This window comes from Rhinatrema bivittatum, chromosome 6, assembly GCF_901001135.1.
Source record: "Rhinatrema bivittatum chromosome 6, aRhiBiv1.1, whole genome shotgun sequence".
NCBI lineage: Eukaryota > Metazoa > Chordata > Amphibia > Gymnophiona > Rhinatrematidae > Rhinatrema > Rhinatrema bivittatum.
This window is the reverse complement of record NC_042620.1, coordinates 364,578,786-364,597,067: the sequence shown is the minus strand read 5'-3', so window position 1 is coordinate 364,597,067 and position 18,282 is coordinate 364,578,786.

Sequence of the window (18,282 nt, the reverse complement as noted above, 5' to 3'; positions counted from 1 at the left end):
ATAATCGACCCAATACCAACTTTCGAACTTAAGAAAGCAGCTAACACAGTCTCCCATATATTAGCTAAGATCATAAACCTATCCCTAGAAGAAGGATCTATGCCAGATATACTGAAATGAGCAATTATAAAACCAATAATAAAGAAAAAAAAACATTGACCCCCTGATCCTGAACAACTAACGCCCAGTATCAAATCTTCCCTTATTAGCTAAACTAATAGAAAAAACAAAACAGAAACAACTGGCTGAACACCTGGATGACAATAAAATACTATATCCATCTCAACATGGTTTTCGAAAGCACTACAACACTGAGACACTACTTCTCTCGCTAACAGATAACGTTCTAAGAGGTTTTGATAGCGGTAAACACTACATTCTAATAATGCTAGACTTATCAGCTGCCTTCGACAAAGTAAACCATAAAATACTACTAAATAGACTAAAGAAATCGGATTACACGGCAAAACAATAAACTGGTTCAGTTCATACCTAAATAACAGGTTTTTCCAAGTTCAGATCAACAACACATTATCAGAAAAAAATCAATCTCAAAACAGGAGTACCGCAGGGATCAGCCCTGTCTGCAACCCTCTTTAACATATACATGCTGCCCTTATGTCATCTGCTTGCAGGACTAGGAATCACACATTACATTTATGCAGACAATATTCAACTAATTCTACCTATAGAAGACACATTAGAGAAAACACTAAACTTGGCTAACATGTATCTAGACATTATAAGACAACTATTAAACCAAATGGAACTTGTGATTAATATTGATAAAATAGAATTTCTACATTTAGAATGGAAAAATACCGAAATCAGCCAAAAGCCAATAACCCTCAATAACAACCAGACTAGCTGAAAAAGTACGAAACCTTGGAATAATAATGGACCCTGAAATCAATCTAAAACAGCACATATCACTGAAATTAAAGGAAGGCTATGCTAAACTCATGGTACTCAGAAAACTAAAACCACTAATAACACTAACTAATTTTCCGAACAGTTCTACAGGCACTACTTTTCTCCAGCACAGACTACTGTAATGCCCTTCTACCAAGGCTCCCAAACACAACATTAAGATCACTTCAAATACTTCAAAACACAGCAGCTAGAATACTAACCGGAAAAAGAAGGGACCATATAACTGAAACCCTGGCGGAACTACATTGGTTACCTATCGAACACAGAATTAAATGCAAAACCCTATGTACCATACATAAACTAATACATGATGAGAAATCGGATTGGCTAAACACAGCATTAAGAGTACATGTCCCGGAGGGTGAGAGGAGAAGGAGGACATACCTGGTTTTTCCTGCAATTCGCTTGGGGGTAGATTTTCAGACGAGCGCGAATAGCCTACTTTTGTTTGCGCTCCAGGCGCAAACAAAAGTACGCTGGATTTTAGTAGATATGCGCATAGTCGCGCGTATCGGCTAAAATCCTGGATCGGCGCGCGCAAGGCTATCGATTCGTATAGCCTGCGTGCGCCGAGCCGCGCAGCCTACCCGCGTTCCCTCCTAGGCCGCTCCAAAATCGGAGCGGCCTCGGAGGGAACTTTCCTTTGCCCTCCCCTCACCTTCCCCTCCCTTCCCCTACCTAACCCACCCGCCCGGCCCCTGTCTAAACCCCCCCCCTTACCTTTGTCGGGGGATTTACGCCTCCCGGAGGGAGGCGTAAATCCCCGCGCGCCAGCGGGCCTCCTGCGTGCCGGGCCGCGACCTGGGGGCGGGTACGTAGGGCGCGGCCACGCCCCGGGCCGTCGCCACGCCCCGTACCCGCCCCCAAAACGCTGCCGACACGCCCCCGAACCGCCGCGACGACCGGGCCCGCCCCCCGACACGCCCCCGACACGCCCCCCTCCGAGAACCCCGGGACTTACGCGAGTCCCGGGGCTCTGCGCGCGCCGGGAGGCCTATGTAAAATAGGCTTCCCGGTGCGCAGGGCCCTGCTCGCGTAAATCCGCCCGGTTTTGGGCGGATTTACGCGAGCAGGGCTCTGAAAATCCGCCCCTTGCTGAATAACCCGGGGTAAGCTGTTTTACTTGCCCCGACGGTTTCTGAGATCTGCAGCCAGCGACTGATGCCGCCGGAGGGGCGTGGCCGAACTCGGACCCGGAAGTGTGCCTGCATAAATTGAAGCTCTCCCTCTCGCTCTTGAGGGTGAGAGGAGAAGGACGACATACCTGGTTTTTCCTGCGATTCACTTGCTGAATAACCCGGGGTAAGCTGTTTTACTTGCCCCGACAGTTTCTGAGATCTGCAGCCAGCGACTGACGCCGCCGGAGGGGCGTGGCCGAACTCGGACCCGGAAGTGTGCCTGCATAAATTGAAGCTCTCCCTCTCGCTCCTTGAGGGTGAGAGGAGAAGGAGGACATACCTGGTTTTTCCCTGCAATTCGCTTGCTGAATAACCCGGGGTAAGCTGTTTTACTTGCCCCGACGGTTTCAGAGATCTGCAGCCAGCGACTGATGCCGCCGGAGGGGCGTGGCCGAACTCGGACCCGGAAGTGTGCCTGCATAAATTGAAGCTCTCCCTCTCGCTCCTTGAGGGTGAGAGGAGAAGGAGGACATACCTGGTTTTTCCTGCGATTCGCTTGCTGAATAACCCGGGGTAAGCTGTTTTACTTGCCCCGACGGTTTCTGAGATCTGCAGCCAGCGACTGACGCCGCCGGAGGGGCGTGGCCGAACTCGGACCCGGAAGTGTGCCTGCATAAATTGAAGCTCTCCCTCTCGCTCCTTGAGGGTGAGAGGAGAAGGAGGACATACCTGGTTTTTCCTGCGATTCGCTTGCTGAATAACCCGGGGTAAGCTGTTTTACTTGCCCCGACATTTTCTGAGATCTGCAGCCAGCGACTGACGCCGCTGGAGGGGCGTGGCCGAACTCGGACCCGGAAGTGTGCCTGCATAAATTGAAGCTCTCCCTCTCGCTCCTTGAGGGTGAGAGGAGAAGGAGGACATACCTGGTTTTTCCTGCGATTCGCTTGCTGAATAACCCAGGGTAAGCTGTTTTACTTGCCCCGACGGTTTCTGAGATCTGCATCCAGCGACTGACGCCGCCAGAGGGTCGTGGCCGAACTCGGACCCGGAAGTGTGCCTGCATAAATTGAAGCTCTCCCTCTCGCTCCTTGAGGGTGAGAGGAGAAGGAGGACATACCTGGTTTTTCCTGCGATTCGCTTGCTGAATAACCCGGGGTAAGCTGTTTTACTTGCCCTGATGGTTTCTGAGATCTGCAGCCAGCGACTGACACCGCCGGAGGGGCGTGGCCAAACCCGGAAGTCAGTTGATTTTCCTTACTATAAATTTGAACTATAGCGGCGCACAGCTGCCGCCGGCGCGCTAAAGGGGCATGCGCCTCCAGGCTTTGCCGGGAGTAGCCGGGAGTAGCCGGAAGTAGCTGGATATATACAAGGACTGTACCGTAAGTGTATGCCTATTACTATATAAACCTCCTTTAGTTCTCCTTAAACTCCAACCTCACCCTCCATCAAGTGACAACAGCGATAGTTTGCATTTCATATCAGATACTACTCTGTCCGGGACATTATATTTCCTATTGATAATATTTACCTATTGATGAAATGCCACACACTAAGAGGAAGGCAAAACTAAAGCCTTCAACTGGTGTGACGATGGCAGACTCAGACCAGAGATCAGTCTCTGAATGGATGACCCAGAATTCCCCAGGAGAGCAGACCATTGAAGGAGTAATATCAGAGCGGGATATTTTCCTTCCGGTCGAAGAAACATCTTTAAGCCCCGGGGCACCCGAAGTACCACCTCCACCTGGGACAAGGGGAGTAATATCCCAGAGAACCCAGGAGGGAATCAGGAAGGAATAATTCTGAAAACCACTGCTCTGGACAATATATTGAACCAGGAAGAAAATGTAGAAGTGATAGTAAATGTAGATCAAGGGACAACTCAGAAAAACATCTTGAGTAAATTACATCCCCCCCCAAAGAGTTGTAGTACCCCTAAAGTAGGGAAACACGAAAAGAATAATTTTCATAAAAATGTTGAAGATGTTATTAATTCCGATATAATGATTTCTAAACCAGCTAATGTTACATTAGATAATGTCTGGAGTTTTTTGGTTAAGATGGATGCATCAATAAATAAATTAACCGAAATGGTTATGAAGAACACAAACATTTCAGTGCAAAATTCTGAAAAACTGGTAGAACAAGAAAAAGATATGAAGGAGTTGGATAAGAGTAACTCAAGTAGAAAAAATTCAGAACCATCAGATAGTAGTTGAAACGGAAGTATATAAGAGGATGGAAGGATTAGAAAATTCTATTAAATCATTAAATCTTAGAATTAACAATTTTCCTATTATTAGGAAATTGAATCCAACAGAGTTGTTTAGAAATTACTTGATGCAAATCCTGGAGATTCCTGAAAAATGTCTTCCGATAATTGTTAGAGCCTACTACTTGGGTAAAAAGAAAAAGAAATTAGAACAAGAACAATTAATAGATGATAAAGAGAAAATTGATGCATCCTCAGACCCAAAAACTGATAAGGAAATTTCTTTGGACATTTCAGACTTGATACAAAAGTCACAAGAAGAACTTGAGATAACATCAAGAGGTACTTTATTAGTTCAATGTGCCTTTATAACAGATAAAGATACGATAATGAAGTTTTTCTTTCGCAATCGTCAAAAAATGTTCTATGGACAGAAGATCTGGATATTTCCAGACTGTGCAAGAACTACACAATTGCGAAGAAGAAAATTCTTATTGTTAAGGAAGGACTTATTGGGAAGGGGTGGATCCTTTATATTGAGATATCCCTGTCGTTGTTTGGTAAAGTTGGAAGGGAAGAACTATATATTTACAGAGCCAGAGGATCTCAGAAGCCTTCTTGCTATTTAGTTTGCGGGATTATTGTATAAGGAAAGTCATCAAATAATGCAAACATTCCTTAGAAATTGTTTCCTTTACTTTATTCAAGTATTTGTTCCGCTATAATATAATGCTGATCTGTCACTTTGATTTACCTATATAGATGTTAAACAAAAGCATTCTCTTTATATAAATTAACCTTAAGATTTAAATTGGATATATGTTTTCAAGATTTTGTCTTTTGTTGTATTTCCAAGTATAAATTTTATTTGTTGTATTAATGTTTGAAAACAATAAATAAAGAATTCAAAAAAAAAAAAAAAGAGTACATGTCCCACACAGAAACCTTCGATCTGCAAATAAAGCACTCTTAACCATTCCTTCAGTAAAAACGGAAGACTAACCCAAGTGAGAGAAAGGGCCTTATCACTAGCAGGCCCCATACTTTGAAACACAATGCCTCTAGAGATGATTGCAAAGAGATCTCAAAACATTTTTAAAACATTTTCAAACAAGCATTTTATAAAGAGACGGGAGAATAGAAAATATTTAGAAACAGGCAGAAGAACGCCGGTGCACAGTATTTAGGAGTGTACAGTAGAGTGGTCCACGAACTCTACATCACTATAAACATAATTGTAACACTTTGAATAGTGAATTTTACCCGTGAACAATACCTTACTGGTACAATTGGTCGTGACCTACTCCACTAAACAATTGATTGTCTTTAATGATATATTGTAACCAAACCTTTAGCGGCACCTGTTAGAATGTACTAATGTACACCCTCACCTATATTAATTTATGTGCCTACATGTAAACCGTTGCGATGGTATATGACTTAGTGACGGTATAGAAAAGATTTTAAATAAGTAAATAAATAAGTAAATAAATAAATAAATATTGGCCTCAGACGATTTCTTAGGATGTGGTGGGGATTTTAAAGCTGAATAGTTGGTGTGGATATGCTATAAAGGTCTTTTTCTGCCATCTTGTTTCTTTGCTTCTATGAATTTTCAATTATAGTTTTTGAGTTTTGTGGGATTTGTGTGAATTGCCTATGTCGATCGGAGAGATATGTGATATGTTATAGAGCAATGGTTCTCAACCCAGTCCTCAAGACACACCTAACCTGTTATGACCCTGCCCGCAGACTCCATCCCGCGAACAGGCTCTTACCTCCGTGGCCCAGTCTGATGCCGCCCCTATGGCCTGGATGCTGCCACAGGCCTCTGTCTTCGCGGCTGGAGCCATCCCCGGATGCCATTGCTCATGGCCCTGTGAGGCCGCCGTCCACCCTGGTTGTTTTTGGCCCTGTAGGCCTAGGATTACCATCGCCAGGGCCCCCCGGCACTGCCTGAAGGCAGCGGCCGAAGCGCCATCTCCGGCGGCACGGAGCTGCCACACCGAGGCCTGCCTTTTGGCCTAGCACCACCTCCTGCCGTTCCGACACAGCAGGCTGCTGCTGTCCGTGGTCCTGTTTTGCTCTGGCCTTCCCTTAGGTGTGTGGACGTGCTTCTTTCTTTCTTTATTTTAAAGGGCCAGCAGCAGGAAGAGCCTGTGGCCCCACCGGTTACCAGTCTCCGCTTACTTCCTGGGACAACCTTATAAAAGTGTCCTGCCTCAGTCCATCAGTATCTTCGCATCAGCTCGGATGCCTTGTTCCTGAGCTCCTTGCATCCGGAGTCGTTGTCTGAGAAGCCATGGTCCTCCGTGGTTCCCTGACCCAGTCCAGAAGCATTTCTAAGTTTGATTCTGGATGTTTCCTTGTTCTTCCATGTTCCTGGTCTCCACGTTTTGATGTTGTCTTCCCCTTCTCTGTTGGAGCTCCTTCGTCGTCTTTCTGGATTCTGATGTCCTTTGTCTTGATGTTCCATGTCCAAGAGGTCCAGAGGTCTGAACCCCCTTGATGTTTCCAAGGATCCGATGTCCCAGATGTTCCATGTTCCGATGTCTGAATCCCTTTGATGTCTCTGAGGATCTGATGCCCAAGATATTCTATGTTCTGTTGTCTGAACCTTCCTGATGTTTCCATTGACCCGGGGGTCTTGATGACCTGATGTCCCTGAGGTCCATGATTTAGTCCTGATGTCCAGATGTCCTGTAAATCCTGACGGCTTATTATTCCAGACATCAGATGTCCTGTTATCCTTGATGTTCCAGGTACCAGGTGTTCCGACCTCCCAGATGGCTAAAGGTCCTTACGTCCCCATTGTTCCTGACGCCCTCTCCATGTTGTCCCGGCTCCTTAAGTCTTCAGATGTCCATTCCAAGGGTAAAACCATTCTGTCTGGTTCCTGTTTCCGGGCATTGGAGTCTCGGGCAGTTGGACCCCCCTTCCCAAGCCAGCCCCATTCCCGCATGGTCTGTAAGTGTTGTCCTCGCCTCAAACGCTCGTTGCTGAAGTCATCTGCTCTGGTTCCTCATCTGTGGTTCCAAGTTCCAAGTTCCTCGTCTGAGTCTCCAAGTCTCAAGTTCCTCGCCTGAGTCTCCACGCTCCAAGTTCCTCGTTTTCCTGCTCCTACATTCCTGTTGCTGTTCCTGTCTTGGCCTGTTCCGGTCCTCAACCTCTGTCTGGCCTCCCGCACTCGCCGTTCCCAAGTGGTGGGTCCGGAAGGGCTATCGAGTGACTGGTGGGCTAGTCTTGAGACAAGCATTGGGTTGCTGGTCTTGCTAGTGAGTGGAATTCCAGTGGAGGGGTGCTCCTGTCTCATTACCGTCCCATCATTCCTTGCCTCTGTTCCGTCTAGCTCTGTTCCTGTTCCGCCCATACCTGCACACACACCTCTCTATGGGGTGCGGCCTGCGGCCCGCCTCGAGCCATCCTGTGGCCCAAGGGCTCATGGTCTCTTATGAGCTAGAAACGCGCCTCCGAGCCCTCACAATTGGCACCAGAAGGCTGCGCTCGCAACAGGATGCAAAGACCAGAGCTCGGTGATGTGTGCCGGGCTCAGTGTGCTGGACATTTTGTTTGACTAACAAGTTCCTGGCCTAAAGTTTTTCCAGTTTCCTCTTCCTAGTTTATGGACCCCCTATGGACTGCCCTTTGTCTCGAATACTCTGTTTTCCATGAAAAAGGTTTTTGCTCGCTTTCCTTCTTCAGCAGTTCCGGATTCTGACCTGTAGGAGGCACGTGTTTCTGAAATCTTCAAGTAAGTCCAGTCCGAGAGTCCCTCTTGATTGACCGAAGAGATCCAGACTTGTTCCAGTGACCAACTCAGGTTGTTCTTTAAGGTACGGTGTTCCACCTTCAGCCCATACAACCTGCAGGAGGTGCCTGCAATCTGATCCTCTACCAGCCAGTTCAAGCTCCGGAGTCTCTCCTTTGGCCAGCAGGAGGTGCCTGCATTGTTCCTAAGACCTTCTCTGCTCTTCCATAGAGAGGTGATATCATCCTCTGGGTTCCATACGACCTACAGGAGGCGCCTGCGCCCAGGTTTCTACATCATCCCTACTTTGATCTACTTTGTAACGACACCGTCAGCGTCAGAACTGGATTTCGAGTCTCCTTCAGGACTCCAGGTCCTGGGGTTAAACTACCAGCAGGAGGCGCCTGCACCCTATACCTGGCTCTGTCCCGCCTACTCCTAGACGGAGTCCAATATCCTTGGTGAGGTTATCCACTGTCTTTCAGCATTACTACCTAGGACCTCCTTAGCAATGAAATCAGCTTGTCCAGTTGGGGCTTGAGAGGTCCTAGCCTGTCCCACCATTCTGGATATACCTTAAAAAGGACTTTCCCATCTTACGTAATGCTTGAACTGTCTTGCCTCCATCTGGCATCTCTCATATTAGGCTGTGTTTAATCCAGTGGGACCTGCAAGTGCTCCATTTGTCCCTGGCTTACCATCTTGATGCCAGGGTTTCCATGACGCCTTACCCATTAACTGGGCTGATGGCCCTGTGAGGCCGTGTCCACCCTGGATGTTTTCGGCCCTGTAGGCCTAGGGTCACCATTGCCAGGGCTCCCCGGCACTGCCTGGAGGCAGCTGCCAAAGCACCATCTCCGGCGGCATGGAGCTGCCACTCCGAGGCCAGCCTTGCGGCCTAGTGCCGCCTCCTGGCATTCTGACATGGCAGGCTGCCACTGTCCATGGTCCTGTTCTGCTCTGGCCTTCCCTTAGGCGCACAGCCGCACCTCCTTCTTTCTTTTAAAGGGCCAGCAGCAGGAAGAGCCTGCGGCCTCACCGGTTACCAGTCTCCGCCTACTTCCTGGGTTGCCCTATAAAAGGCCCATAGCTCAATCCATCAGCATCTTCGCATCAGCTTGGGTGCCTTGTTCCTGAGCTCCCTGAGTCCGGAGCCGTTGCCTGAGATGCCATGGTCCTCCGTGGTTCCCTGACCCAGTCCAGAAGTGTTTCTCCAATTGATTCTGGATGTTTCCTTGTTCTTCCATTTTCCTGGTCTCCACGTTTCAATGTCGTCTTCCTGTTCTCTGTTGGAGCTCCTTCATCATCTTTCGAGATCCTGATGTCCTTTGTCTTGATGTTCCATGTCCAAGAAGTCCAGAGGTCCAAACCTCCTTGATGTTTCCAAGGATCTGATGTCCCAGATGTTCCATGTTCCGATATCTGAATCCCTTTGATGTCTCCGAGGATCTGATGCCCAAGATGTTCCATGTTCTGTTGTCTGACCCGATGTCCCTGAGGTCCATGATTTAGTCTTGATGTCCCGATGTCCTGGAAATCCTGATGGCTTGTTGTTCCAGACATCAGATGTCCTGTCATCCTTGATGTTCCATGTACCAGATGTTCCAACATCCCAGATGTCTTGAGGTCCTTAGTTCCTGTTGTTCCTGACACCCTCTCCATGTTGTCCCGGCTCCTCAAGTCTTCAGATATGCATTCCAAGGGTAAAGCCATTCCGTCCAGTTCCTGTTTCCAGACATTGGTGCCTCGGGTAGTAGGACCCCTTCCTAAGCCGGCCCCACTTCTGTGTTGTCCGTAAGTGTTGTCCTCACCTCGAACGCTCGTTGCTGAAGTCTTCTTCTGCTCTAGTTCCTTGTCTGAGTCTCCAAGTCCCAAGTTTCTCATCTGAGTCTCCAAGTTCCTCGTTTGAGTCTCCACGCTCCAAGTTCCTCGTCTGAGTCTCCATGCTCCAAGATCCTCGTGTTCCTGCTCCTACGTTCCTGTCTCTGTCTCTGTCCCAATGTTCCTGTCTTGGCCTGTTCCAGTCCTCAACCTCCATCTGGCCTCCCACACTCACCGTTCCCAAGCGGCGTGTCCGGAAGGGCTATCGAGTGGCCGAAGGGCTACTCTTGAGACCAGCATTGCGTTGCTGGTCTCGCTAGAGCCTGTAGATCCAGCGGAGGGGTGCTCCTGTCTCATTCCCGTCCCATCATTCCTTGCCTCTGTTCCGTCCAGCTCTGTTCCTGTTCCGCCCGTACCTGCACACACACCTCTCCATGGGGTGTGGTCTACGGCTCGCCTCGAGCCGTCCCATGGCCCATGGGCTCACACTCTCTTATGAGCTAGCAACACGCCTCCGAGCCCTCGCCATCGGCACCAGAAGGCTGCGCTCGCAACATAACCAGTCTGGTTTTCTGGATATCCACAATGAATATGCATATGAGAGTTTTGCATGCATTGCCTCCATTGTTTATGAACATTGCATGTTCATTGTGGATATCCTGAAAATCAGACTGGCTAAGTGTGTCCTGAGGACTGGGTTGAGAATCCCTGTTGTAGAGTGTGTCTTGGTAAATAGCCATTTCTTGAGTTGTCCCTGTACACTTTGCACAAAAGTGGAATATAGAACTCTAAAATAAATAAATTGCCTTTGATTCCATGTAGGTAGGGGAAGAGTGCATTCCAGTGTTCTTGTATTACTCCTCTGAAGGTTCTTGATCTAGTAGTTTTATTTTCAGTCTGATTGTCTTAAGAGTTGGAGCTATTAATTGTTTTTCCCTTGAGCAAACATTTTGCTGTGGTTGATATTCTTATCTTTTTGGTTAGGTATGTGAGACCTGTTTTTACCACTCTGAACGTGAGGTTAAAATATTAAATTGTCGGAGAATACCAAAATGGCCCATCTGTTTTTTGCAGTTGAGATTTGTCTACTTTGGGTAAAAGTGCATATAAATTCACCTAGGCAGCCCATACCAACTCCTTCCCTGCCCTGCCATTTCTTCTACCTAATCATCTACCCATCATCCCACTATTACCCTCCACATCTGTCCCAAGCATGCCCAAAATATTACAGTGAACGTTTCCACCACCTCTGGTGGTCAGACATTTCAGTCCTTCCCATCTCCAACTTTGTTTTTTGCAAAACCAAATATTTAAGGTAACACCCAGGCCTCTTTTGTGTCTATTACCAACAAGGCTTTGGTATATTCTCTGATATTACTGTGTCAGGATAGCAGGATAACATGGTTACATTTGCCACCTGTAAACAACTACCTGCTGTAGGTGGTTGAGCTTATATGACTCAAAAACTGTGAGATTTCCTTAGCACAGTGAGGGGTGAAAATGGGAAGAAAAGGTGATAACCACAGATAAGGTAGCTTAGGTAGGACAGCTAGATAGAACCGATGGGATAATTTGTTCTTATCTGCCGATATCTGTAACATTATTACTATGTTACTGTCTCTTACATACATGATTTGAATAGAGCCGTAGCCTAGTTGTTAGAGCAGTGGGCTGTGAACCAGGGAAGCCAGGGTTTACATCCTGCTGATACTTGTGATCTTGGAAAAGTCACTTCATACTTTCTCAGATGCAGACAGAGAGCATTTACTAAGCTGTGTTATGCATTTATCGCTCAGTGGGGTAAATGGCCTAATGCAGTGATGCATAGTGTTTAAATACCAAGTATTATCCCACCCACGAATATAATACTTGCCAATTATCTTATAAGTAGCCTAAGCATGAGATGGAGTAAACGCATAAAACCAAGCAGCCATTGCCATAATGAAAGTGAGAGTGCAGGGCCCAAAGCCTGGGGGGATTTCCATGTCCATGCTAGACTGCCAAGGATCCAGAGGTACAGGAAAAGGGGTCAGGAGAAGGGCTAGGATAGGAGATGGGGGGTTAGTATTTTGGTCCTTGAACAAAATGGGTTGGGTTTAGGTGGGGGGAAGGACTTGTTCCACCACTTTTCTTTTTGCCTTTTAAAAAATGTTTGCTCATTGGGACCATCTGAAGAGGTGGCGGGAGGGAGGGGGTAGAGAGAGTGAGATAGGGTTTATTTAGAACGCTAGGTGTTTGGGCACACTTTAGGGAGGTTATTCAGGCCAATTGGCATCTTTAACAAGATAGCGGCCCTGTCCTGTGGCGATCTAAAATACAACAAGATTCAGTAAGCTGCTAATGAGTACAATAACTTAGTGAATCCTCTGGTATTTTCCCACCTGGGAAAAATGCCTCAGCTTATTACATAGGCCCATTAGATCATAAATCCTCTGGGGATAGGGAAACACAGTACCTGAATGTAATCCATTTTGAAGTGTCACAAATAGCGGAATATCAGTAATAATTTTAAAAAATTCTACCAAATCCATGGTTATGTGGGAGGCATCAATGAACTTCATCGGGTAATCTCAAAAGCCAATCAGTAACAATCAAGTTTTAAGATAAAATCTGTGATCCAAGTCATTCACGTTTCACATTCCATCCAAAAGAAAACAAAAAAATCTACATGAAACTCTGAAATCAGTTGACAGCCTCAGTCCAGTTCCCAGATGAGAGGTGTCTACCCATCACGGAAGAACACCATCAGCATCACAACTGACATTAATTAACATCCCTTAGAAAAACCAAGGGCATAATCAGAAAAGAAAATTAAATGATCCTTGTATCCCAGGGGCAAGCTGTGTGGAACAGGATCTATTTTGCTGCTCCCATAACACATTGTACATTTTATTTTACCTGTTTTGTGGAGAGATTGCAAGTTTCACTTTCTGGTTTTGGGAATCTGATGCCTTCTCCCACTAAAGTCAGCATCAAAATAAATAATAAAATAGTGTTGGAATAATTAATGCCCACTAATTTCCAATTTGAGATTGTTAATAGGACCACTATTTGCTCCAGATTGGAGTGGTTGCATTCTGTTCTTGAGAACTGTTCAATTTCCTTTAGCTATTATTTATATTTTTAACAGGAAACCATGAGGTTGTTTTATGACTATGATTTCCAGTCTTGTAACTATTTACAGCTATGAATTTTTAATACTTTTTATTTGTTGTACATTATTTATGCATGTGCTACATTTGACAGATGGGATATAGAATAGTTTGATAAAGTCATTATGCCAGGTCATTTTTTTGGAAGGGTCCCATTTGATTGATTGGGTTTTTATAATAACTTGGTGAAAGTGAAGGGGAGGGAAATTGATTTATTTCTGATGGTTTATGCATGCTTGAAATCGTGTTTGAGAGAAGTTATGTATAATAGTTTTCAAACAGAACTGTAGTAAAAGTGGTTTGAGCAACCAAGACAGTTTTTTTTTTTTTGCTATATTTCACTTAGTTGCAGAAGTATCAGTCTTAAGTCTTTATTTGTGAATATGAAACCCAACTGAAAATCCTCTAGTCTAAGTTGTTTTCATTAAAAAAAAATCTGATGCCTTAGAATATGTTCCACTATTAATGAAAGAATGTTATCAAGAACTATATAACTGTGCCGTGTTTTGCAAAAATATACAAACATATCCCATGATTGCATATATAGTACATAAGAACATAAGATTTACCATGCTGGTACCTTTGGCCCATCAAGCCCAATATCCTGTTTCCAACAGTGGCCAATCCAGGTCACAAGTATCTGACAAGATCCCAAAAGGTCAATAAATTCAATGCTGCTTATTCCAGGGATAAGCAATGGATTTCCCCAAATCCACTTTAATAGTGGTTTATGGATTTTAATTCTCTAAACCTTTTTTAAATCCAGCTAAACTCTCCACCTTCACCACATCCTCTGGCAACGAATTCTAGAATTTAATTATGCATTGAATAAAACAATATTTTTTCCCAGGGGCGGATTGCAGAAAAATATCAGACAAGGGATTTTTTCAAAACTGACCCATGGGACTTCCTCATGCACATTCTTCGTAGCACATGTGTCAACAGCTCTCTAAAACATGACAAGTTGACTCTGGAACTTGGCAGAATTCAGCCCAAATATCTCCAAAATAAATTTCACATTTTTCCTAAACTAAGAAACAGAGCATACTCTAAACCAGCAGTGAGTAAACAAAGCTGTAGACCCCGTTCCATCCATTAAAGTCGGTTAACATCACACAATGTATATCCTGGTCTGGCCAACCAAGCTGCTGTTAAACTAGTGAAAGTAATGAGTTAACTACACTGGCAGCCAATGTCAGACACACACACATGCCCAGTCACACAAACAGATTTATAGACTGCAGAAACTTTATTGGCGCATATATACTAAAGCACTCTTTCTCAGACACTTTCTCATAGACACACAGATAAACCCACACACTGAAAGCGAGAGCGTGTGTGTGTGTGTGTGTCAGACACCCACACATGCAGTTTCCCTCTGACATAAAGTGTGGGCCAGATTTAAAGAATTGTTTACAGGCATAGATTTTATAACATGCGTGTGCAGCCACGCACATGCTTTAAAATCCAGGGTCGGCGCGCGCAAGGGGTGCACAATTGTGCAACTTGCGCGCGACGAGCCGCGCAGCCTTCCTCCGTTCCCTTCGAGGCTGCTCCGAAATCGGAGTGGCCTCAGAGGGAACTTTCCTTCGGCCTCCCCCACTTTCCCCTCCCTTCCCCTACCTAACCCACCCCCCAGCCCTACCTAAACCCCCCCTTTTTAACTTCTAAGTTGCGCCTGGCTCTGGGCAGGCGTAGGTTGCGCGAGCTGGCCAATGGCCGGCCCGCGATCCCGGGCACAGCAGCAAATGGCTGCTGTGCCTGGAGGCTCCGGCCCTGCCCCCGCCTCGCTCCCAGACCGCCCCCGCCCCGCCTCCCCTCCTTTTTCAAGCCCCAGGACATACGCGGACTGGGCTTGCGTGCGTCCCGAGCCTATGCAAAATAGGCTCGGCGTGCGCAGGAGGGTTTTAAAAGGGTTACGCACATATATTATGTGCGTAACCCTTTTAAAATCCGCCCCTGTATGTATCCATCTCCACAACGCTAAAATTTTGGGAAAAATGCCTCTCCTCCATTAATTCCCTACTCACTAACCTCCACCTCGCCCTCAACTCCTTTAAGACTGAACTGCTCCTCATCCACAACCACCAAACACTCAAGCTCTCACCAACTAATGACCCAGCTTCCAGCTCCTTTGCCTCACAGCCTCCAGTCCTGGGTGTTCTAATTGATCAACATCAAAACCTAAAAAAACACATCAACTCTGTTTTAAAAGAAGGCTTCTACAAGCTCAACATTATTAAAAAACTCAAACCCTTACTCCACACCCATGATCTCAGAACAGTCATTCAAGCAACCCTTTCATCCAAACTGGACTAATGCAACTCCTTGTACTTAGGCCTCCCCTACTCCACAATCAAATCACTTCAAATGCTACAGAACGCCACCGCTAGAACCATCATGAATGCACGTCAATCTGACCACATAACCCCCCTCCTAAAAGACCTCCACTGACTCCCTATCCCATCACGCATCTTATTTAAGACTCTCACCATTATTCACAAATCCATATACAAAAACAACTCCACCTGGCTCGATGAACCTTTCCGATTCACGCACTCCTCCCGCCCAACCAGAGCAAATCTCAAAGGTACCCTGCACATCCCATCCCTCAAGAATGCCCGCCTCACCTCAACAAGGGATCACACCCTATCAATTGCTGGCCCCACTCGTTGGAATGCCCTACTACAAACCTCCGCCTTGAGCCCTGCCCCTTCAAATTCAAGAAAATGCTAAAGACCTGGCTTTTCCACCAGGCATATCCAGACTAGATCCAAATAGTTCATCACGTCACCTCATCACCTTACCGTTAACTTCATGCACTCTAAGTTATTATGTTTAAGTTATTACGCTAACTCTGTTATTATGTTAACATGTTACCTCTCCAGTTCTCCTTCTCAGGCTCCCCACTATAGCCTACTCTATCTGCAGCACCGTTGTTGCACCATGTTGCATTTTGCTGTCCCCTCCCCGTTCCCTGTTCATTGTATTTTCCATCTATTGTTTAATGTAAACCGATATGATGTGCCCACTAATGTCGGTATAGAAAAACTGTCAGATAAATACATAAATAAATATGGGTATGTGTCACTCTGTGCGTGCCACCACCCTAGCACTACCGCATCATAGTAAAGTTCTTGCTTGGTGCCAGCCCTTCCTCATTCTGCAACTGTCTCCTCCTTTTCCAATCCCACTCTGAGACTTGCTGGTTTCACAGCTCAGACCTGTGAGGGAGTCAGAACGTTAAATGACCGAGGAGTTAAAGGGGTTCTTAGGGAAGAGAAGGCCATTGCAGAAAGACTAAATTAATTCTTCACTTTTGTGCTTACTAATGAGTATGTTGGGGAGAAACCAGTTCCAGAAATGGTTTCAAGGGTGACAAATCAGATGAACTGAACCAAATCACTGTGAACCTGGAAGATGTAGACCAGACTGACAAGCTAAAGAGTAGCAAATCACCTGGACTGGATGGTATGCACCCGAGGATTCTGAAAGAACTAAAAAATGAAATTTCAGATCTATTAGTTAAAATTTGTAACCTATCATTAAAATCATCCATTGTACCTGAATACTGGAGGTGGCTAATGTAACCCCAATATATAAAAAGGGCTCTGGGGGGATCCAGAAAACTATAGACCAGTGAGCCTGACTTCAGTAGGGATGTGAATCGTTTTTTGATGATTTAAAAAAATTATCCGATATTTTTTAAATCGTCAACAATCGGTACAGTGTGTGATACAATAGAAATTTTCACGATTTATCGTGAAAAATCGTTACTCCCATTAGTGTCCACTAATGGGCGTTATTTGGGGGGAGGGCGGGAAAACCGGCACACCAAAACAACCCCTAAACCCACCCCGACCCTACAAAACTAATCCACACGATTCACATCTCTAGACTTCAGTGCCAGGAAAAATAGTGGAAACTATTCTAAAGATTAAAATCACAGAACATATAGAAAGACAAGGTTTAATGGAACACAGTCAGCATGGATTTACCCAAGGCAAGTCTTGCCTCACAAATCTGCTTCATTTTTTTGAAAGGGTTAAAAAACATGTGGATAAAGGTGAACCGATAGAAATAATGTATTTGGATTTTCAGAAGGCGTTTGACAAAGTCCTTCATGAGAGGCTTCTAAGGAAACTAAAAAGTCATGGGGTAGGAGGCAGTGTCCTTTCCTGGATTACAAACTGGTTGAAAGACAGGAAACAGAGAATAGGATTAAATGGTCAATATTCTCAGTGGAAAAGCATAAACAGTGGAGTGCTTCAGGGATCTGTACTTGGACCCGTGATTTTCAATATATTTATAAATGATCTGGAAAGTAATACGACGAGTGAGGTAATCAAATTTTCAGATGATACAACATTATTCAGAGTAGTTAAATCACAAGCAGATTGTGATAAATTGCAGGAGGACCTTGTGAAACTGAAAGATTGGGCATCCAAATGGCAGATTAAATTTAATGTGGACAAGTGCAAGGAGATGCATATAGGGAAAAATAATCCATGCTGTAGTTACACAATGTTACACAATTCCATATTTAAGAGCTACCACCCAGGAAAAGGATCTAGGCATCATAGTGGATAATACATTAAAATAGTCAGCTCAGAGTGCTGCAGCAGTCAAAAAAGCAAACAGAATGTTAGAAATTATTAGGAAGGGAATGGTGAATAAAACATAAAATGTCATAATGCCTCTGTATCAGACCCATGGTGAGACCGTACCATGAGTAATGTGTACAATTCTGGTCACCGCATCTCAAAAAAGATAGTTGTGATGGAGAAGGTACAGAGAAGGGCGACCAAAATGATAAAGGGAAAGGAACAGCTCCCCTATGAGGAAAAGCTAAAGAGGTTAGGGCTGTTCAGGTTGGAGAAAAGACGTAAGAACATAAGAACATAAGAAAATGTCATACTGGGTCAGACCAAGGGTCCATCAAGCCCAGCATCCTGTTTCCAACAGTGGCCAATCCAGGCCATAAGAACCTGGCAAGTACCCAAAAACTAAGTCTATTCCATGTTACCATTGCTAATGGCAGTGGCTATTCTCTAAGTGAACTTAATAGCAGGTAATGGATTCTCCTCCAAGAACTTATCCAATCCTTTTTTAAACACCGCTATACTAACTGCACTAACCACATCCTCTGGCAACAAATTCCAGAGTTTAATTGTGCGTTGAGTAAAAAAGAACTTTCTCCGATTAGTTTTAAATGTGCCCCATGCTAACTTCATGGAGTTCCCCCAGTCTTTCTACTATCCGAAAGAGTAAATAACCGATTCACATCTACCCGTT